The 23,517-nt window shown below is 44.2% G+C and overlaps 1 pseudogene; it reads right to left on the reverse strand.

Annotated features, from left to right (window-relative positions):
* Positions 1-1,309: 1,309 nt before the first annotated feature.
* LOC122754071 lies at positions 1,310-14,344 on the reverse strand (annotated as a pseudogene).
* Positions 14,345-23,517: the final 9,173 nt, after the last annotated feature.

Consider the following 23,517-nt stretch of genomic DNA (forward strand, 5'->3'; position numbering starts at 1 on the left):
CTGTGTGACCCTGGGCAATTAACCCCAACTGCCTCACTAAATAATTAAAAAAAAAAAGATTAAGAAGCCTCTTATTAAATAATCAAAGCAGAGTTTATTTATAAAAATCAATGTAAAAGAAAAGGGTAAAGAAATGCAAATTATCCAACCTGTCTGCTTTTAATATAAGGGCCATTGCTGTCTCTTGCCTGAGGGTATGCTGCTTGGACCAGTTTGCCTCCAGTCCTCTCCAACTTTCACTTTTTAACCTACACTCCAGTACCCCTGTGCTTTTACTGCTCAGCTCCTTTCTTCTAACTCCAAGCCCCTTTCACTTTGTGTACCCCCTTACCGTCTAACTTTCCTCTCTGTACTGCCGTGTTGAACCCCTGCATCTCTCTCACAGACCTCCTTGTGTTTTTAGTCCTCCGGCATCCTTCCTTTTTCCCCAGCATCTTTTCTGTACTCTTACTCCATCTGTCAGCCCCTCTCTTTATGTAGCCTCAGCCTCCTTAGCGTCCTTGTAGCAGCCTCCCTGCTCCCGGTCAGCCCTCTCTCACTTTCTCCATCCCCCTCCTTGTCTAATTCCCCTGTATATATCTTCCTTCTTTCCCCTCAAACCTCAGGCTCCCTACGCCCCCTCACACACCAAGCTAATTCGCCAGCTCCACACTCAGAGCCTGACAAGACAAGACTGGGATCTCTGGGACAGCTCCAATTAGGGCAGAGGGAGATGGGGATTTCCCCAGCTATCTGCCCAGATGGCATTCCCTAAGGCCTGTGGCTTCTCCCCTAGGCTGAAGCAGAGGGGGAGGGGCACCATTCCCTCTTACAGAGAGACAACACCCAAGGGCCTAAGGCTTTTTAATCTCAGCCCAAAGGCAGGGTCCCCAAATCACAATAAATTCCCACAGTATCAACAAAGGTCCAAGATAATTCCAAAGGACTCATGATGGAAAATGCTCTTGAAATCCAGAAAAAAAGGCCTGTGGAATCTAGATGCAGATTGAAACATACTTTTTCTACTTTTTTTGGTGGTTTTTCCCTTTTGTTCTGATTCTTCTTTCACAGCTTGACTAATGCAGAAATACATTTAATGTGATTGTACATATAAAACCTATATCAGATTGCTGTCTTGGGGAGGGAGGAGGGAGAAAAAATTTGGAACTAGAAATATTATAAAAACCAATGTTATGGGGCAGCTAGGTGGCACAGTGGATACAGCACCAGCCCTGGATTCAGGAGGACCTGAGTTCAAATTCGACCTCAAACATTTGACACTTACTAGCTGTGTGACCTTGGGCAACTCAACTCTCATTGCCCTGCAAAAAAGAACCAAAACAAAAGAACTAGAAATTCACTAAGAATGTTGAAAACTATCTTTACATGTAACTAGAAAACAATAAAATACTTTAATGGGAAAAAAATCAAAGATGTGATAACCACAATTTACTGAGATCTGACTAATCTTCACCGTTCCCAGGCCAAAGAGTCACCTTGGGCTGACCAACCTTTGTCAATTTCAGACTCTTGATGTGTTGTATGGATCTCCCCCAAACAAATGATCCCCTCCCAAAGATTCCCAAGCTTACTTCCTGGACTTTAGGTTACTATGCAAAGAGACTCATTTACATTAAGCAGTTTCTATCTGTGAGAAACTTACTTTTCCCAAAGGTAGTTCTGTTACCCCATATAAACCCTGTTCTCAGTCCCCATCTTTGGGTATTATTCCTAGCAATCTTGCTTTGCAATATTCTGAGTTATAGCTCCTCTGTCCCGATTAAAGACTTTATTTCTCCTATATTGATTAGGGAGGAAGGAATTCTTACTTTCATGAAGTTTTTCTTCAGCATGAATTCCATATTTTTTCTGGCTGTCGAAATCATAACTGAAGGTTTCCTGACATGTGATAATGTTAGAATACTTCTTCTGATATGACATTAGTTTACACTAACTTTGGGCTGAAGATGTGGTGAAGGTCTTCTCTTAATAGCACCTTTATGGCATTTCATTACTACAGACACTACATGATGCAGAAAACTGACTGGCTCTGGGCTACAGGTTTGACTATATTTACTGTGTTCAGAGGCTCTCATTTTGTAGGCACGTTCTGCTTGGATTACTTTTGCTTATCTAGAATGTTTCTCCTCATTGTTTTTCCCTTTATTTAACCTGCCATAATACTCCCAGGCTGGGGCAGATATAGATGACAAAGTAGATAAAATACTGGCCCTGGATTTAGGTCAAAGGTTGGCAGGAGGGGGCTGCTATGCCAGGGAGGGAGTGGAATACAACCCCATAGTCATGCTGACACAGATCCAGTACCAAGCAGGCCTTGCCAGACCCAGAGCCTCTGAATCATCTACAGCACTGCTGGTGACTGTAACTAAGCTCCTGGCCTTGTCCAGAGGCTGAGCAGTTAGCCAGGGGGAGGATTACAGTGTTCACTACTAGAGCTGAGGTGGAACTTGGGTGTTTTACCCCTTCTGGGAACCAGGAAGTAGGCTTGAGTAGTAGTGGCCCAGGTGGGAGAGGTGCAGGTTCCTTGGAGCTAACAACAAGAAGAATGGAACTCAACATGAAAGTCTTTCCATACTTGTGACGTTCATAAGGTTTCTCTCCAGTGTGAATTCTCTCATGCTTAGCAAGCCTGGAGTTCCTTGTGAAACCCTTTCCACACTGTTTACATTCCTAAGGTTTCTCTCCAGTGTGGATTCTCTGATGCTTAGCAAGACTGGACCTCTGTGTGAAAGTCTTTCCACACTGTTTACATTCATAAGGTTTCTCTCTAGTGTGGATTCTCTGATGTACAGCAAGACTGGTACAATGTGTGAAAGCCTTTCCACACTGATTACATTCATAAGGTTTCTCTCCAGTGTGGATTCTCTGATGCTTAGTAAGATTGGAGCTGCATGTGAAAGCCTTTCCACACTGTTTACATTCATAAGGTTTCTCTCCTGTGTGGATTCTCTGATGTTCAGCAAGACTGGAGCTGCGTGTGAAAGCCTTTCCACATTGGTTACATTCATAAGGTTTCTCTTCAGTGTGGATTCTCTGATGGTTAGCAAGACTGGAGTTGTGTGTGAAAGTCTTTCCACACTGTTTACATCTATAAGATTTCTTTTTAGTTTGGATTCTCTGATGTGCAGAAAGATGGGAACACTGTGTGAAAGCCTTTCCACATTGATTACATTCATAAGGTTTCTCTCCAGTATGGATTCTCCGATGTGCAGCAAGACTGAAGCTGTGTGTGAAAGCCTTTCCACACTGGTTACATTCATAAGGTTTCTCTCCAGTGTGGATTCTCTGATGTGCAGCAAGATTGGAGCTCTGTGTGAAAGCCTTTCCACACTGATTACATTCATAAGGTTTCTCTCCAGTGTGGATTCTCCGATGTGCAGCAAGACTGGAGCTGTGTGTGAAAGCCTTTCCACAATGGTTACATTTATAAAACTTTTTTCCAATGTGAATGTTGTGATGCCTGATAAGATCTGAGTTCCATGTTAAGGCCTTTCCATAGTCATAAACTGCATAACTTTTCATTCCATGGTAAAATGGAGAATGGAAAGGAAGAGATGAGTGTTGGGATGTGGTTGCTTTAAATTCATTATATTCAACAAGCTCTTTTCTAATGTGAATTTTCTGAAGACTAATGAGCTTAGAGTTCTGACTGAAGGCTTTCTCACTTTTGTTTCTTCCACAAAACATTTCTCCTGTATCACTTTTCTGATGTCTAATAAGATCAGAATTCAAATTCAGTACCATTTCCAAATGATTCCCTTGACATATTTGCATTTCATGTGACTTCTCTTGAGACTGAAAAGGCTCCACCTGTTTAGGAAACCATTCATGATCTTCAGTGTCCTGAAAAGACTCATTCCATGAAGTCACTCTCTTACTGTGAGTTAGGACTGAGGACTCTATGAATCCCTTTCCAATTTCACCAAACTCATAGATTGTCTTAGGATTTTTCTCCATCTTGGTAGGAGAGTCACAGATTTCTCTTGTGTTGTCACAGGCACCATCACTCTCAAATCTATGTTGGCCAAATTCTTCCACAAAAATGTTCACCTTTGTAGCCATCTCGTTCACTTCACGCTTGGTTTCTCTACCTGAAGAAAACAATTATGTATTAATAGAAAGATACATACACCTAAATCTATATTCTTTTCCCTAGTGGCATAATATAAACTGATTTATATTCTATTTCCTCAGTCAAAATGAAGAATGTTCACATTAAAAGAGGCACAAGGGGCAGCTAGATGGCACAGTGGATAGAGCACTGGCCCTGGAGTCAGGAGTACCTGAGTTCAAATCCAGCCTCAGACACTTAACACTTACTAGCTGTGTGACCCTGGGCAAGTCACTTAACCCCAATTGCCTCACTAAAAAAAAAAAAAAAAAAAAAAAAAAAAGAGGCACAAACTGAAAATCACTATAGCAATAGGGGGAAAAAAACAAGAACTCAGAGGACAAAAAAGATAAGATGCCTACATGTGAAGCCTTAATGGTGAAGAAGCTAAATTTGTCTCAAGACCAAAAAGTCGTCTTGAAAGCACTCAAAAAGGATTTTTTAAACCAAACAATAGAGGTAGAAGAAAAAATTGGAAAAGAAATGAGAGTTATGCAAGAGAGTCAGTAGCTGGGAAAAAGAAAACAATGCCTTAAAAATACAGTTGGACAAATGGAAAGTGGGTACACGAGCTGCCTGTGGAAAATAATTCCTTAAGAATCAGAATTGAGGGAGGTCGAGCCAAGATGGTAGAGAGAAGCCAGAGAGTTGCCTTTGGGTTCCCTCAAAAAGAACATTAAATCAAGCCTCTAGACAGATTCTGAAACTACAGAACTTGCAAAGAGACAGAGAGAGACAGTGTTCCAACCAGAGATAATTTAGAAGACTTCTGGTGGTGTAGCAGGCCAGTGGTGAAACCCACCAGTACCAGCCAAGAGGGCAAGCTACCAGCTAGAGGGCCACCCACAGGACAGGTGTGACCAGGCCTGGCCATTCAGCCCAGCATGCTGGGAGCAAGCCCAGGGCAGTGAGAAATCCACAAGCCATAGATGCCTCAGTGTAGAAAGCCAGTGACACAGCCCCTATACCCCAGCACAAGAAGCTTGAAACAGGGAACTATTGACTCCCTATTACCAGGATGAAATATAAAATCCTCTGCTTGGCTGTGAAAGCCCTTGATCATCAGCACCTCTCCTACCTTCCCAGTCTTTGTTCACCTTCCTTTCCCTCCAAATGTGTGATAATCAGTGGTACAGGTTTCTTTGTTTCTGAGCCCCAGTTTCCTCTTCTGTAATACAGGGGAGCAGGTCAAACTCCTTGGTCTTTCAGTAGCCTTGTACTGATAAAAACTTTGGTGCTATATGAAGTTATCCTTTTGTGCTGTGAAGCATAGAACTCTCCTGAAAACCTCTAAAATGGGCAGCATCTCCTGACTCCATGTTCTCTCTGGCTGCCGCCCCTCCTGCTTGCTCTGGCTTCCCTGAGGTGCTGCCTAAAATTCCTCCTTCTCCAGTAAGGCTTCTCCAGTCTTCCTTACCCTTTCAGCCTTCCCTCTCTCGATTAGCTCCAGTTTATCCTGAATATGGTGGGTTTATAGATGGTTGTTCACATGTTCTCTTCCCCATTAGACTGAATTCCTTGAGAGCAAGGATTATCCTTAGTTATTCTTGGGTATTCCTGATGCTTAGCATAGTGTCTGGAACATACGAGGTGCTTAATATTTATTGACTAGGAAAGAATTCATCTTGGACACCCTCAGCCCACTTTAGAGGCTTTCAGGAGATGTCCATGCCTCAAAACTCAAAAGGATGACTTCTTGTAGCATCAAAGTTTCATCACTACAAGGCTACTGAAAGGCCAAGGATTTTGACCTGCTCCCCTGTATTACAGAAGAGGAAACTGGGGCTCAGAGGATCAGTCACTTGCCCAGGATCCCACTGATGAAATGTGTCTAAAAACAAATTCCAAATCAGACCTTCCTGCCCTCAAGTCTAGCCCTCCCTTGACCACAACACTTAGAGACCTCTCATGATAACAGCCCTCAGACACATGCTTTTATGTCACTCACTTGGGCAGGAGTTCCTTGGACCTTTTTGTTCTGCCATCCCTGCTAGTTCCCCTTCCTGGAAAAGGGAGCTCAAATCTTCTCTTGAAACTGGAATTCCTGGAAATATAGAATAGGGAAGGGATGAGGATAGAGAGAAATATACAAGTTACTCCTCTTTAGGGAAAGGAGACATGGAAGCAAAGATGACAGGCTGTTTCCCATGGTATTGAATGCTGGGATCTTTGGAGGTGGGCAGACATCACACAGCCCATTTGGAATCAGAAACCTTCACCTTTATTCACCTCTTTCCCAGAAGGATGGGCACACAGTGCCTACCTTCCAGTACCTAGAAATTGGAGACTGCTGGTAGTGCAGTGGTACCAGCCCTGGGCCTGGAGTCAGAAAGACCATTTCAAACCAGTGTCAGACACATGGTAGCTATGCCCTCCTGGACAACTTACATAACCTCTGCTTGCCTCAGTTCCCTCAACTATGAAATGGGGATGATAATGGTAGCAAAATCATAGGGATGTTGTGAAGATCAAATGAGAATAAGTAGAATACACTTTGCCCAGTACTGGATATAAAACCGTTACATATGAATGCTTATTCCTTTCTCTTCTTTTCCCAACATTTGGATGGGAACTTGAGGGAAAAAAGAAGAAAGAATCAGGATAAACTCACTATGCCTTGGCAGGATGAGGAGCAATGAGCTACCATGTTAGTAGCTCAGAGAGGCAAAGGTCCTTACCCACAGAGAGCAGGTTCTGGGCATTCTCCAGCATGACCTCCTTGTACAACTCTTTCTGAGAATGGTCCAAGAGGTGCCACTCCTCCTTGGTGAATTCCACAGCCACATCCTTGAATGTCACCAACTCCTAAACCATCAAAAGTCACATGACTTAGAGCTGAAAAAGACTGCAGAATTCATCTAGTCCAACCTTCATCAACTTAGAGAAAGAAACTGCAGCCCAGAAGGGATTTGCCCCAAACTCCTATAATCTTGATGAGGGTCAGAGACAGCACTTGAGACCATATCCCATAAGAGCCCAAGGGAATGTTGAGAAAAACATCTTATATTTGAAGTGAGAATCATTTTGGAATAATAAAAGTTGAAGAAGTGTCTTACTATGAAATGCAGGAAAGCATGAAGCAAAACAAGAGCCCCAGGCTTTAGTTGCCTGAGTTGCCTAGCCTGCAGGATAGTCTCAATACCTTTTGAAGGGAAAACATCCTGTTTCTGATGTTAGAAATTAAGAAAGATGCACTTAGGTGGCAAAGAGAATTGTGCCAGCCAGGTCAGGAGTGAAGCAAGGATGCCCATTATCAGGATGAAAACATCCTGATAATGGCCTGGAAAGACTTTTATGAAGTGATGGATGGTGAAGTGAGCAGAAGCAAGAGAACAATGTGCAGAGAGAAAGCTATATTGTTGGATGAAGAATTGTGAAAGACTTAATCATTCTCAACAATACAATGATCTAAGACAATCCCAAAGGATTCATGATGAAGCATACTCTCCTCCTCCAAAGAACTGATAGCGATGAAACACAGATGAAGTAGACTATTTTTAACTTTCCTTCATTCAAATTTCCTTATACAATGAGTAATATGGTAATATTTTCCATAAATGTACATATATAAAGTCTATCTGATTGCTTACCACCTCACAGAGGGGAGGTAAGGAGGGATAAATATTGGAATCCAAAACTATAAAGTAAAAGGTTTACTACTTAAAAAAAAAAACTTTTGTGATGAGGCTCCAATGCTTTGGGTGAGCTAGCCCTCTCCCCCAATCTAGGTCACAAGTCCCCCAACACTCATGGTGCCAAAACCCAGGAAAAGTCATCAGACAGGTAAAAAGGAGGGCTGCTCATTTGGCTCTTGGATGTCCCAGGTGGGGTGTACACTGTGTTTTCTCCTGCTAGGAACCTCACTCTTGCTAAGCAGCTTCCACTGTCTGAGGTCTGCATAGCCAGGCTACTTCTGGATTCTCTTTTCTCTACAGTCAGATGACTCCCTGATTTGAGAAACTCTCAGCTTCTTGTTGGCACCCACTTGGAGAAAGGTGTGGTCCTCACTCCCTGAGCTCTGGCCCAACCCCCATGATAAGGGACAAGGAAAAAGCATTCCCTGTGACCCTCCCTCCTTGCATATATCCTCAAAAACTTGGACAAAATTGGACTGAGGTGAAAAGAAACAAATCATTTTCTATTTTACCACAAGATTTGTGAAGAGCCTGCAATTCTTTGGGTGAGCTAGTCCACAGATCCAGGTCACAAGCCCCCCCAACACTGGCTTCCTTCACATCTCAGGAAAACCCTCACCTTCTGAAAAGAAGCTTTTCCTGGTCCCTGACACTGCTGAAGCCTTCCCTCTGAGGGGGCCTCCCATCTATATGGTGGAGACACCTTGTGTGCACCCAGCTGCTGCCATGTCATCTCCCAAGTAGACAGTAAACCCCTCCAAGGCAGGGCCTGTTACTGTTTAAGCCTTCCTTTGCATCCCTAGTAGTTGGCACTGTGCTTGGCACAGGAGCCACTGTCTAAATGCTCACTGACTTGACCTAAGAATAACAAAAGAGGCATGATTCAGAGAGACCAGGGAAGACTGGGGTGGTCTGAGGCAGAAGGAAATGAGCAGATCCAGGGGGACCATGTCTGCTCTGCTGACAGCACTGCAGAGGACAGCCTGTGTCTAACAGGGTAAAGCTTCCTGGGCTCTGTTGGATTCCACCTTTGCTAAGGCTGGTCAGCACTGTGGATGGGCTGCACTCACCTGGGATGGGGGTGTCTGGGTCCCAGGGACCATTCTCTCTGGCTCCAGGCTCTCTCCTTGGAATAGCCTTTGGTTGTCTGCAAGCTGACCTGGGGAGGGAGAAGGATCTCAGAGTGAGGGAGACATTGTCTTTGCCTTTTCTTCCTAGGATGGACACTGGCCAACATGGAATTACAGAGCTTGAAGTCTCTGAGCACTTACAAAGGCCCTGTCCTCTGGGGAGAGACTCTAACCAGAACGGGAGGGCAGCAGAGAGGGTCAGGCTTGGAAGTGAACTTGGTCTGAACAGGAAGGGGACTTGCCCCCCCCCCAATTCCTTCCTTTTGCCCTCATGCCCCTCCCCCACCTTCCTGCAGTGACCCAGGAGGCAGGAGGGGCTTGGGATCCCAGATCGAAGAGACCCGGCAGTGCCCCATTGACCCCAGACCTAGAGCTCTACCTCCATCTGATACTAGGGGTGAGATGTGTAGGTCAGGCAGCTGTGACCTGTGGCATTTAAAATTACATGTGGGCACCTTATTTCTGTCCCAAGGTTAGGGAAAATTGCTACTTATAAATTAGAAGCTTTAGCACCAGTTTGGGGCATTACACATTTATGAAAGCATGCCAAATATTAGTCGAGAGAGATCACTTGGCTCAGCAAGTTAAGGCCTATCTAGCCTAGAGGAGAGATAGAGCTCAGCCTGGCCTCCTTTTTCTTCCATGTCCTCCACCATGAGCCCATCTGAGAGCCTCACTACCTCCCTCCCACTCTGAAGCAGAGACGGTCCTTCCATACAACTGCAAACTAATGGGCTAGCATCCTTCCAATCTACTGGTTTACTAGACTTGAGGGTGGTCCATGAGCAGAACATGCTGCGGTCAGAGTTCAGAGGACAGGCCCTCTGAGGGACAAGGCTTTCAGGTAGGTGTGGCTTCAAGTGAGTTCACTTAATCAGCAAGACATCAGCAAGGTCAATCTATATTTCCTTTGAAATTCTCCTGACCGGGCTGACCTTAAGAAAGGTCAGGCAAAGCTCTCTGGGTTAGGCCCTGGAGCAGGGGCCCCTGGAAGTCCCCAAATCCATGATTTTCTCACACTGACTGAGCTCTAGCACTACTCACTGCACTGAATCAGCCAGCTAGTTCCCTTCAGAGAGATGACTGAGAGCAACTTTAGAAAAGCAGGCCTGGGACTGAGGGAGAGTTACCCACAAGGGGAGAGAGGTGGTCAGGGAGAAAAGGGAATCCAATCAGAGCAGAGGGAGGACTTATGGATCCCTTGGTTATCAGTCCAACAGGCAGTAGGAGAACCAGGACAGGGGCCAGTCTCCAAGGACAAGTATTTATCCAATGGCTGAGGATACTTGACAACAACCATTGCTATAGAGAAGTCAGGAAAAAGCCATTCAAAGGGGTTGGGTCTTTAGCAATGACACCACTGTTTTTATCTGATTAAAGGAGATGTGATTTCCAAGAGGTAGAGAAGAAAGTAGGGGGTGGAAAAAGGAAGGACAATCCCATACAGGGAGTCTTTTCTAGGAAATCACCTGTGAAAAGGCGGGAAAAGGATGAATACCTTAAGGATGATAGGGTTAAGAGGAGGGTTTTTGTTTTGTTTTGTTTTTTGAATGAGGAAGGTCTGGGCATTGCATGTTTTTCAATGTTAGTTGAGGGGATTGAGTGCTGAAAAGAAGCTGTTGCTCAGTCATTTTCAGTCATTTGGGGGTTTTTTGGTACAGGTACCAGGGTGGTTTGCCATTTCCTTCTACAGTTTGTTTTACAGATGAGGAAACTGAGGCAAACAGGGTTAAGTGACTTCCTTAGGATCACACAGCTGGAAAGTGTCTGAGGCCACATTTGAACTCAGCACCATAGCCCTGGTGCTCCCCCCACCCTGTCACCACCTAGCTGCCTCCTTGAAAAGAAGACCTGAGTTCAAATCTACCCTGACACTGTTCATGATGGAGAAGTTAATAGTATGGCTTTTGTCACAGAAACAAAGGCTTTTAAAAACCCCATGCCCCATATAAATGGGATGTTATGGCATGCAAACCAGCCCCCAATTCCACAAATTGGAAAACTCAGCCATAGGATTGAATACAGGTTTGCTGCAGACTTCCCTATCCTTCTCCCATTATTCCCCCTTCCAGGCATCTCCTACACTCACTAGCCTTTCCCTCCCTTTGCCAAACAAAACAACCCCCAAGCTCTGCTCCCTCCTGCTTGGAGGGGCCCCCCCCCTCCTCTACTCAAACTTCCCCTTCTGAAGGCCTGCCCTGGTTTACTTCCTCCCTCCCCAGCTGCTAGTGCCTTCCTCTCAGAGATCACCTTCCATCTGTGTCCTCTCTACAGGCTTGATCTGTGGAATTCTTTCCATGTTTTCAATAGAGAGCCAGATTCAGGAAGGCTTGGATCCCAGCCCTGCCTCAGACCCAGGCTGTCAGGGACACTTTCCCCAGTCACAGAGAAAAGATTAAGGGTCTGGAATATTTCCAGAATCCGGGCTAGCTCAGACACTCAAGGATCTGGCACCACCTCCCAGGAGTCAGGGCACTCCATGCCCCAGAGATCTCCCCAATATCCATGCATGAGATGATTATGGATTTGAGTCAGATTAAACTCTGAGGATGGGGTCTGGAAGGTACCCAGCCCTGCCCCAGTATAGTTCGTTTAGAAGTTTATTGCTTGTCAAATTCTCACTGTCTCCTTTAAGTTTTATTGCCAATTAACAGTATTTTTACTTCTGCTCAGAATGTGTCAGAACCCCAGTCCCTGTTGAGTGGGTCAGGGAGTTTGCCCACCAATTCAATACTCAAGAAGAAAGGACAGGGCTCAGCACAGGATGCAGCAATTAAGTTGAGACCAGATGTTAAGTGACATGTCTCTTTTTCCTGAATGGGCCAATCAATGAATAAACATGAATTAAGCACCTACTAGGTGGTGCACTGAGTGGATAGAGAACCTGGCCTGCAGTCAGGCAGACCCCAGTTGAAATCCAACTTCAGACACTTACTTGCTGTGTGACCCTGGGCAAGTCACCTAACCTGTTTTCCCCAGTTTCCTCATCTGTACAATAAGCTGGAGAAGGAAATGGCAAATTACTCTAGCACCTTTGCCAAGACACCCCTGAAAGGGTTCCTGAAGAGTCAGATGCTCCTGAAAACCTTGAAAACAAGAAAACAGCATCTTCCCTGTGCCAGGCCCTGTGCTAAGGCCAACAAGGCTTCTTGGAGCAATTTTTTTTTAATGGGCCAGTACGAGGGCGAGGGGCAGAGGGTATTTCTTGTTTGTTTGTTTAAGATGGCAGAGAGACAATGACTTGGAGACCAGAGAAAGTCCCTGAGAGAAGGCCAGAGCATAGATGAATGGGGAACAAAGCCCCAGAGGAATCTACTCAGCCTGGGAAAATTGGAGCAAGGGAGAAAGTTGGTGGTTGTGACTGGGCTTCATTCAGGTCCCCTAAATGTGTCTGGAGGATTCTCCCAGGTGAGCTGGGCCCAGCCAGGGCTGGACTGGTGGGGAGGGGCAGATTGGCTGCCCAAGGGCAGACAGTAGCAGGAAAGCAGGGAACTGAGTAGGGCCAGAGATGGTGTCCAAGGCTGGAGGCCTCTTTTCAAGTGCCCAGCTGTCAGAGGACCCTGGGCCAGAAGGGACCTCAGAACTCCATGCCCTCCTGTTGCCTTAGAGGAACAAGGCTCAGAGTAGTTGGTGACTTACCCAGGGTCACAGGGGCATTAAGGATCAGCCAAGATTCCAGCTTGGGTCACAGATTTACAGCCAGCAGGGAATGTGAAGATCATCTTCTGCCGTCTTTCCAACTCAGAACATCCATGAGAGTAGTTGTTTTTCTGAGCCGATCACAGGAATCCAGGCATATTTGAGACCTGACAGGGGCTTAGTCAGAGGTCACCATGTCTAGCCCCCTCATTTTAGAGGTGAGAACACTGAGGTTCAGGGACTTAGCAGCCAAGGCTAAGTGGACAGAGCTAGGTGGGTCTGGAGTCAGTCAGACCCAGGTAAGAATTCTCCCTCAGACATGTCCTAGATAAGGTGCTAGGAAAGTCACTGCAACCCCAAGCCTCAGTTTCTACATCTGTAAAGTGGAGATAATAGCCCCGACCTGGCAGGGTTGTTGTCAGGATCAAAGGAGATCACAAGTGGAAAGCACTGTATTACCACTAGAGTCCAGAAGAGGGGCCCAGGGGTGCTGAATTTGAACCCAGGGCCCAATTCCAAATGCAGCACTCTTGCCCTCACTCTACCAGAGGGTCTCCTATCATGGCTGGAAGGGGCAGGCCTCAGAAGAGTTCTCTCATGGGAGGAAGTGAGGACTTCTCAGGGAGGGAAGACACAGAGACTAAAAAGATTCTGAAAAATGCTTCATTTCCGGGTCCTGGGTGTGGAGGAGGGCAGATACTGGTGGGGCTGTGAGCACCAGAGATGGGGAGGGGGAGGGGAGCACCTGAGACCCAGACTTACTTTTCCTGGCCTTGGACTCCGGCTTCTTTGGTGTCTTCTTGGTCTAGCCAGAGTTGAAACAAGGTAGATGGAGGCTGCTCCAGAAATCTCTCCCCCAACCCTCCCATTATCTACATCTCTTCTGCCCCGCCCCCTCACCCTTCCTGGCCATTCAAGGCCAAACTTGGCTCCACCCTGCTCAGCCTCCTCCTAGCCCAGGTGGGGGGAGGGCAGAATGTCCAAAGCTGCCTTTACCCAGCCTGGGTTAGTCTGGTGGCCTGGCTTCAGCCCTGCCCCCCCTGCCCCAGAAAAGCGGACCTGTCTCCAAGCAGACCCCTCCTTCCTTGGGCTTGGGGGGTGATCCCAGGTGCCTCTCCCCCAAAGGGAATCAGGTTTAGGACTCCCCAGAGACATCTCAGTGACCCTTCCATGCCTGGGAGGAGGCGACAGGGACCTTTAGCCTGTTCCCCCCCCCCCCCCGCCTCCCCCACACTTACTCACCCCCCCTCCCGACAAAATACCCTGACTCCCTCCCGTTTGCGCTGCACGTTAAGGCTTCTCAATGGGCTCTCAGGAAATCGCCCTCCCCTCACACCTGGACCACTGCAGTAGCCGCTGGGGGAGGGGGGCCGCCTGCCTCAAGTCTCTCTGCATTCAATCCATCAGCCCCCAGACTCATCTTCCTAAAGGGGAGGTCTGACCACGTCACCGCGCGGTTCCGCCTGGAGGAGGCACCCCCAAGGCCAAAGGAGGCTGGGCCCCCCACAACCAGCTCCGGGGCCCCCCACAACCAGCTCCGGGGCCCCCCACAACCAGCTCCGGGGCCCCCCACAACCAGCTCCGGGGCCCCCCACAACCAGCTCCGGGGCCCTGGGCAGAGCCAGACGGACCCCGGCAGGGGCCAGGAGTCGAGAGGTCGGAGGGAGAGACCCCCGGGAGCGGCCCGAGGGCCTGGGAGAAGGGGGATGTAGAGCAAGGGCTAGCCCGGGGTTCAGACGGGGCCCAGCCTAGGGGACGAGCCGCTGCGGGGGCCGTAGGGGGTGGGGTGGGGGAGGGAAGAAGCAGCAGCGGCGCTCCTCATTGGCTCAAATTCCAGCGGCCTCCTGAACTGGGGGTCGGGGAGCCGGAGGAAGGCAGGTGCAGAATGCGCAGGCGCCTTTGAAGCGGATTTCCCCCCCCCAGCTGGTTTAGAAGGGGCGGTGACTTGCGCTCCGCCCCCTCCTTGATCCAGCCAATGGGCACCTCGTTGGCTGAAGAAGAGACTGCGCAGACGCGGAACTTTCCTCTTCTCTATTTCTAAGCCTAGGTTTGGGTTTCTGGGTCCTGGTCTGGGAAGGCTTTTTGTCTATATCCTGGCCTTGGGGCAACTCAAGTTGGTGTATCCCCTTGTGTGAATTCTTACTCACCCTACTCCAGAGTTCTCAATAAAGTAAATATTTGGGGGATGCGTGGAACAGATTGTTTGCAAATTCCTCAATGTTTGGGGATCAGATGACCCATATTGTGGCCACTGTGTCTCTAATAAGCTATGCCACAGAAAGCAGTCAGATAATCTATCCCTTGGTCATGTCTGATTTCACTGTACATTTTCCCTCATCCCAATCCATGAGTAGCTTTCCTAATGCAGAGTCCTGGGGACTATTGTGGGGTATGCGATTTCTAAACCCCTTCCCAGAATTCAAAAATTTCTTCACTATAACACAAAGAAAAGTAAAAATAAAAATAAGAATACAAAATTCACAAAAACAAAGTGTTAACATGATCCTATAAAATCACAGCCCACTATAGTCTCACAAAAAAGAAAAAATTCCTCATTCCTAGTTTCTGGACTAAAGTTAGAGAAAAGCAGGTTCTTAAGAGGTACTTAGGTACTTAGCAGGTACTTGGCAGGTAGAAGAAACCCATTTGAAAATTGAAAGGGACAGGCACATAAAATCAATGAAAAAATGAGAACCTTACAAACATAAAATTACTTACCCAACTTGTTTTGCAAAGAAGATCAGAAGATTGAGGGGTTCATTATCCTCTTTTTTTGTGTGTGAGGCAATTGGGGTTAAGTGACTTGCCCAAGGTCACATAGCTAGTTAAGTGTCAAGTGTCTAAGGCCGGATTTGAACTCAGGTCCTCCCGAACTCAGGGCTGGGGCTCTATCCACTGCGCCACCTAGCTGCCCTGGTATCCTCTTTCTTAGTCGCCAAAACTATAACTAGTAAAACTATATTAGAAACCCCCACCTAATTTTCCCTACACTTGGGACAGAAATAAGGCAACCACCATTATACAGGCAGCTAGGTGGCACAGTGGATAAAGCACCGGCACTGGATTCAGAAGGACCTGAGTTCAAATATAGCCTCAGACACTTGACACTAGCTGTGTGACCCTGGGCAAGTCACTTAACCCTCATTGCCCCACACAAAAAAAGAAAAGTAAAGAAATAAGGCTACCACATAAAATTTAAAATGCCATAGTTTGGCTCACCACAAAGGGTGTGTTGGATGCTGAAACCTTCTGATCTTCTCTGTAAAACATCTAGGTACGAAATTCTATGTTTGTGTGTTTCTCATATTTTCACTGAATTTATGAGTGTGTCTCTCTAAATTTCCAAAGGCCTTTTCTTCCTGCTATTCCTTCAGGAATTTTCTTTCCCCAACCACCTTTTCACAAGAGGAAAAAAAATTTTTTTGAGACAATTTTAGGCTGTAATTTTATAAGATCATATTCCTGCTTTGTTTTTGTGCATTTTCTATTTTTATTTTTGTTTTAGTAAGACAAATTTTGAATTATAATATAGGGACCAAAAATACCAAACCTTACTATAGAATGCGGGGGTCTCCCTTGGAAAAGATACTCACAGCATGGGATTCATATAAGCTACCGATTCAGACAGGCATGGGAAAAAGAAAGCTTACCAAACTGTGCTTTAGGTGGCATGAAGTATATTTTAGCTTATTGAGGGACCAGTGACCATAGTCTGGATCTTTTTATCACCAAACATTGAGAGATTTGCATTTAATTCTGTACTTTATATGTCTCAAAGATTTAACTTCATGGGAACTCTGGAGTAGAGTGAGCCAAGGAGCTCACACAGGAGGAGACGCCAGCTTTTCCCTCTATTTCCTCTATCCCCACCACAGAAGAAAATCCACTTTTACATGAGACAGAGAAGCCCCAACACATTACAACCTAAGAATCATCTGAGAAAAGGCTTTGGTAGGGACCAATTTTTAATTGGGGAGTGTTAGCCAGGCAGCTCACTGCAATATTGGGGCAAGGAAGGAGACTGACAGCCTCCCTCAAAACAGAGCAGAATTTATTTAACAAGAACAAAAACAGGGGCAGCTAGGTGGCGCAGTGGATAGAGCACCGGCCCTGGAATCAGGAGTACCTGAGTTCAAATCCGGCCTCAGACACTTAACACTTACTAGCTGTGTGACCCTGGGGAAGTCACTTAACCCCAATTGCCTCAAAAAAAAAAAAGAACAAAAACACAAACAGAATTAGTAGGATTAAGGGAAAGGAAATAAAAGATGGGGTCATAAAAACCTCATATAACAATTAATTCCTTACATTCCCCCCTTTGTTTCATCAAGAAACACGGGGAGTTTTCCTTGATGGAACAATAAATAATAAACAATAAATAAATTTTAAAAATAACAGAGTATCATAACCAATGCTAACAAACAATATACTAATAACAATATAGGAAAGGGAAAATACATATTACAGATGATGTATAGAGTAACAGAAGGAAAAACAAAACCCAACAATGTCCAATTAAAGTCCTTAAAATCTTGTCTTCAAAGGAGGGTTGAGATGTCATCAGGGGAACTGGACTCTGCCTGGATTCTGGCTGTCTCTGGAACTGCTGGATTTTCATTATTCTTTAGCATAGAATTGTCCAAAGATGTTCAAATTAAATAATGAAAGTTCTCCAAAATATACAACACAAATTTAAACTTGATATATACAACATATTGGAGTCTCCCCTTTAACTTTAATAGTAACAAGCATAGCACATTTAAGGAGTCCCACTTCAGTAGAGGATGAGGTTCATAATGACTCAGGAATGTCAGAGGGGATTTTGGATGTATCCCCTATTGCTCCTTGAGTATCTGCAATCAAAATTGGTAATAAATGAACAGTATCCTCTGGCAACCACAGAGAGACAGCCCCATCTGGAGCACAAGATATGGTTGCTCTAAGTTTACAAAGGAGAACATGGCCTAATCAATTTACAGGGGCATCCGGCATAAGTAAAAATGAATGTCCTACAGTTAAAGGCCCCATAGATACCATGCAAAGGGTTAATTCTGCTACTTTTTGGGCCTTACCTGAGACCCCTCCCACATTTAAAGAGGCAATAGCATTGCATCCAGGGTCTGGTTTACACACTAAGACTGATTTAGAGGCTCCTGTATCTAACAGACAATCATAATACGTGTCCCCAACTCTGAGGGTCACATGGGGTTCGTTACTCTGGGGAGGTGAATGGATTGGTACAAGGGGGTTCAAAAATTCAGGATCTGGAAAAGTAAAGCTTTGTATATTTATTTTCCACTCCTGCCCTGGACACCATCAGTCGTATGTCTCCCTCTGAGGGATTCTAGAGTTACCCCGATTCTGATTCTGTCCTTCTGTACCTCGCTGATAGAGTCTACCTTTTTACTGATTCTGGTTGTAATAAGGCCTGTAATTATTTTGATTGTTTCCTTTCTGGTAAAAATTTCCATAATTATTCTGGTTTCTCCTGAGAAAATATTCTAGACCCTCAGTTACTGCCCACCTGAGTTCTCGCTTTCTAATTCTACATTCTCTCCATGAGTGTCCTTGTTTTTCACAGTACCAACACACCTTAGGGGTTTTGTGCTGACCTTTAAATGCCTGACCTGAAAGTGCTGGTGCCAAAATGCTTTGCTTAGCCGTATTGTCATCATTCGCCTCAAAGATATAGGTGGCAATTTCTTTAAGCCTTTCTATACCCATATCTTTCCAGCCTGGACACTGTGTCATAAAAAATTCACAGATTTCTGGCAAGGATTGATGTACAAATGTATTACGAACAATATAGGAGTCTTTTGAGTCTAGTGGGTCCAGTCTTATAAATTGCCTAGCAGCTTCATAAAGTCTATCATAAAATCTAGTAGGTTGTTCATTAAGCTGCTGAGCGAGTTTTAAAAAATTTTGCCAGTTGTCAGATTTCTTAGAACAGGATTCCATTCCTTTCAGTAGTGTTTTCCTAGCATTTTTTTAATTCTGGGAATTGCTGTGGATTGTTATAATCCCAGTTTGGCTCCTGGAGAGGCCATTCTGTAGAAGCTTCCCTGGAAGCAACTAAGAAATTTCCTGCTGTGACAATATCTGCAATTTCACTTGGGGATAGTGTAATTTCCATAAGACAATTGACATCAGCCCAGGTGTGTTGATGTGTATTAAATATAGACTTTAACTGTGAAATTACTGACTTCGGATTCTGATCAAACCTAGGTATAAGTTTCTTCCATGCACTCAGATCCTTTGGACTGAATGGGCTATATGTTTTACTCTGTGCTCCTCTGAGAGTATGGTCTGTAACATCCTGCAGGGGGGGCAGTTTCTGTTGATCTAATTCTAAAGATTGGTCTAAATCTGTTTCTGAACTCAGGTCATCTCCAATAAAGGGAGCTGTTCTGGTATCCCTCTGAACACGTGGTCTATTATAGTCATATCCCTTCCTCTCTTTACAGCTTTTTTGGAAAAAACATCACATTGCAATAATGATAATAACAAGAATAAAAAATATAGCCATTTGAGCTATGATTATAGTAGTAAAGTTTGAATTTAGTTGTAATGCTTCCAGTAATATTGGATATGTGCTCAGTGGGAAAGATAAACTCTCCCATACCATTGTTTTGTTTTGTTTTTGTTTTTGAGGGCAATTAGGGTTAAGTGACTTGCCCAGGGTCACACAGCTAATAAGTGTCAAGTGTCTGAGGCTGGCTTTGAACTCAGGTCCTCCTGAATCCAGAGCTGGTGCTTTATCCACTGCGCCACCTAGCTGCCCCATCTCCCATACCATTGTTGCAAAGATTTTTTTACCGTGTTTGTGAGGAGGAAACCAGTAATGGTATGAATAAGTATTGAGCAGGCCAATAGTTTAAATCAGGACAATATGCTGTCCCAAAGTATGCCAATTAGAATATACAAGGGGGGAGCCAAATATTCAATCATGGTGCAGTTCAAAATGGACCTGTTTTTTTCTGACCAGCAAGAAAAACAATATGGTTTTTTAAGAGCAAGGGAGCTTGCCTCAGGGGGCAGTGGGGGAGGGGCAAGAAGGTCCCCCAGCTTAGTTGTCTCCTGGCCAAATAAGAGGGAAGGGGGGTGGGTTAAAGACATTCACTAGGTTAATCAATACCTGGTTGGCTCACCAAAACTACAGGAACCAATTTTTAATTAGGGAGTGTTAGCCAGGTGGCTCACTGCAATATTAGGGCAAGGAAGGAGACAAACAGCCTCCCTCAAAACAGAGCAGGATTTATTTAACAAGAAAGAATTAAAAAAAAAAAAACACAAACAGGATCAGTAGGATTAAGGGAAAGGAAATAAAATGGGGGAAGGGAAATGATAAATCCTGAACACCACCACCACCCAGGAATCAGCTGAGAACACAGCAGCATCCTGTTGCCTTCCAGCTTCAAGCTAGAATGGCAAAAAACCTCCCTTCTTCCCAGCAGACCCCGGGCTGACCACACACAGCCCCCAACCAATTGGCTGGCTGCTCTGACAATCACATGACTGCCCTCACTGGGCTTCCAATCATTATAATTTTGCCAGGCCCGTGTAGGCATCGGGGAGTGGCGATGACATGAGGTGCCAGCGCCATGGTGATGGCTTCAACCGGTGAGTGGAGCACTGAGGCTTTTTTAAAACTCTAGTCAAAAGATGGGGTCATAAAAACATTAAATAACAATTAATTCTTTATACTTCCAAATACTCCTGCCCCAGAAACCATGTTTCTTAACAAAGCAAAAGGGGGTTTGTGAATGAGTTTTGGGATGCCCAGATGCCCCCATCTGAGGGGTTAACAATAAGATTGATTAGGGCAGCTAGGTGGTGCAGTGGATAGAGCACCAGCCCTGGAGTCAGGAGTACCTGAATTCAAATCTGGCCTCAGACACTTAACACTTACTAGCTGTGTGACCCTGGGCAAGTTACTTAATCCCAATTGCCTCGCCACCCCCCCCAAAAAAAATACATATACTTAAATTTAACCATTCTCCCATAGAGGGGAATCTATTTTTTTCTAGTTCTTTGTAAAAAACAAAAAGTGAATGTAATGGACTGTCATTGTGTTATAAGAAATAACAAATGTAATTAATACAAAGCAACATGGAAAGATTTACATGGCCAGATGCAAAGTGAAGAAATCAGACCCTGATAAATAATCTATGCAATGAGTACAACAATGTAGGAAAGAAAACCACAGCAAAAGAACCAAAAAATGAATATTATAAATTACAAAGAACAAGTTTGGTCCCAGAGAAGAACTATAAGAAGACAATTTACCTGACTCATTTGCACAAGTGGGGAGGCAGGGTGGTCCATGGGACATTGTGTATGTTTTAAGATTTTTTTCAATGTATTGATTAGTTTTGCTGACTTTTTTTCTCGTCTAATTTGAAATCTCTGTTGGATGGATCACTGACAGAGAAGATACAGGGGGAAATTTAGATGATGTTTTTTAAAAAATATATCAATAAAATTTATTCCAAAAATAAAAAAATACATATACTTGAAAAAAAATTGAAAAGTTCAATATAAAAAGAAAAATACCAAAGTAATTTTGAGTTAGATAAAATGCTCAATAATTTTTCTAATAAGCATCCCATGACCCTGGAGAATCATACAAAGGTAAACAGGAAAAAGACTTCATGAGGGTTATTAAAAGATCAAACCATTTACATTCCTACATGGGAAGATAATACTTTGAAATCATAAGAAATATCTCAGTAAGAAATTCACAGAAGACACAGGTCTGAACTGAATATGAAGGGATGATATCTGTAAAGCATTTGTTTTGTCTTTTGTGGGGCAGACAGGGTGAGGTGTCTTATGTCTGGGACTGGATTTGGGCTTGGGGCCTCCTGGATCCAGGGCTGGTGCTTTGTCCACTGTGCCATCTAACTAATCCATGATGACATCATTAAAATGGGGTTGAAGAGTAGAAGGAATAAACTGGGAGAGGGAGAAGTAGAGAGATGGTCTGGGGAGAGGTAGTTCACATGAAGGAAACAAGAAAAAAGCTTATGGAGGAGAGTAGAAGAGGGGGAAGGAATTGGGGAATGAGTGAACCTTAATATCATCAGAACTGGCCCAAAGAAGGACTAACCTACATACTCAAGTAGGTATAGTAATATCTTTTTGCCCTGAGGGGGGCAGGGAGAAAAGGGGAGGGGGGAAGAAGGGAAGGAGGAAAGGGCAGATTGGGGGAGAGAGCAGTAAAAAGCAAAACACTTTCAAGGAAGATGAAGATGTTCTGCATTACTGCACCAGTATGACATATGGAATTGCTTGATCTCATAGGGAGGGTTCAGGAGGGAGGGAGGAAGAAAAATTTGCAACACAGAATTAGCTCAGGGACACTTATCTCATTGGAGTGGGCTCATGGAGGGAATAGCTTTCATACCCAATTAGGAGGAGCAATCTATTTAACCCTGCAGGAAAGTAGGAGGGGAAGAGGATAAGGAAGGAAGGGTGAAAAAAGGGAGTGCAGAGCTAGGGAAAGGAGAGTCAGAAGTAAAACACCTTTGAGGAGGAATAGGTAAAAAGAAGATAGAGTAAATGTCATGGGAAGGGAGTGGGATGGAGGGAAATAGTTATGAGGATTGATTATAATGATTATAATTATAATGATTATAATTATAATGATTATAATGGCAAAACATATGGTACCTACTTTGCTGGGCTTTATGAAGAAAATTCTCTGTCAAGCTTAAGGTACTATATACAGGTTATGATGAACAGGATACTATGAGAAAAACCTGGAAAGACCTACATGAACTGAAGCAGAGTGAAATGTACTGTATACAAAATAACAGCAATAGTGGGGTACGATCTGCTGGGAAGCATGTGGTTATTTTCAGCAAGGCAATGATCCAATATAACCCTGAAGGACTTATGAAGATTGCAGCCCATCTGCAGAAAAAAACTGATATCTGAAAACAGATGGAAACACATTTAAAAATTTTTATTTTGTTTTCCTCTTTGACAATTCCTTAATCTGAAGTTTTGGTTTTTTTGACTGGAATTTTTCCACGACTACTCATGTATAACTTATTTTGAATTGTTTGAGTTCTTGTGGGTGTGGGGTGGGAATGGAGGGGGGAAGAGAAGTTGGAACACAAAGTTTTAAAAAGTTTGATGTTAAAATTTTGTTTCTACATATATTTTGGAAAATAAAATTCTTTTAAAAAATTAAGGTATGCATGCAGAAAAAACAGTGAATTCAGCAGAACCAGGAGAACAATGTAAATAATAACAGAGTAAAGACAAACAATTCTGTAAAATTTAAGAATTCTGATCAATGCAAGGACCACCATACTTCCAGGAGGTTAATGATAAAGCATCCTGCCCCTCTCTTGGCAGAAAATTGTAGGATTTGAGGTGCAGAAATCTGAATGTTTTGAGGCATGGCCAATGTGGGAATTTGTTTTCATTGACTATCCAAATTCCTACAAGAATTTTGTATTTTCTTCTTCTCTTTTTCAATTGGGAAGGGGAGAAGTTGAGAAGGAAAAGAAAATGTTAATTCAAAAAATAAAAATTTTAAAACAATTCATTCAACAACAGAAAAATTTACAAAGTGTTTTACAGGTTCTCTCAAGACTGATAAAAATGTTCAATGGATTAGGGCTCAACACAAATCCCTAAAGTACTTAAGTGCTGACCACTTTCCAAGTTAAACCACTCATAACTAATCAATAAGCAACTAAACTGTTCTAATCTCACCTTCTTTACTATACTATTGTGTCCCCTTTATCTATGTTATTTGATATTGGAAATCTGATATGTAGGAACTTCTGTGATTACAGGTTTTCTTTTATTAATGGTCCCTTTACTTTTTGGATACATTGCTGTCACTCACTACCAAATCTCCCCTACCCAATTAAGAGTTCCCATGTAACAAATATTATCAAGAAAGAAAAATAAGGGGGCAGCTAGGTGGTCCAGTGGATAGAGCACCAGCTCTGGAGTCGGGAGGACCTGAGTTCAAATCCAGCCT

Source organism: Dromiciops gliroides, chromosome 1 (assembly GCF_019393635.1).
Source record: "Dromiciops gliroides isolate mDroGli1 chromosome 1, mDroGli1.pri, whole genome shotgun sequence".
Taxonomy (NCBI): Eukaryota; Metazoa; Chordata; class Mammalia; order Microbiotheria; family Microbiotheriidae; genus Dromiciops; species Dromiciops gliroides.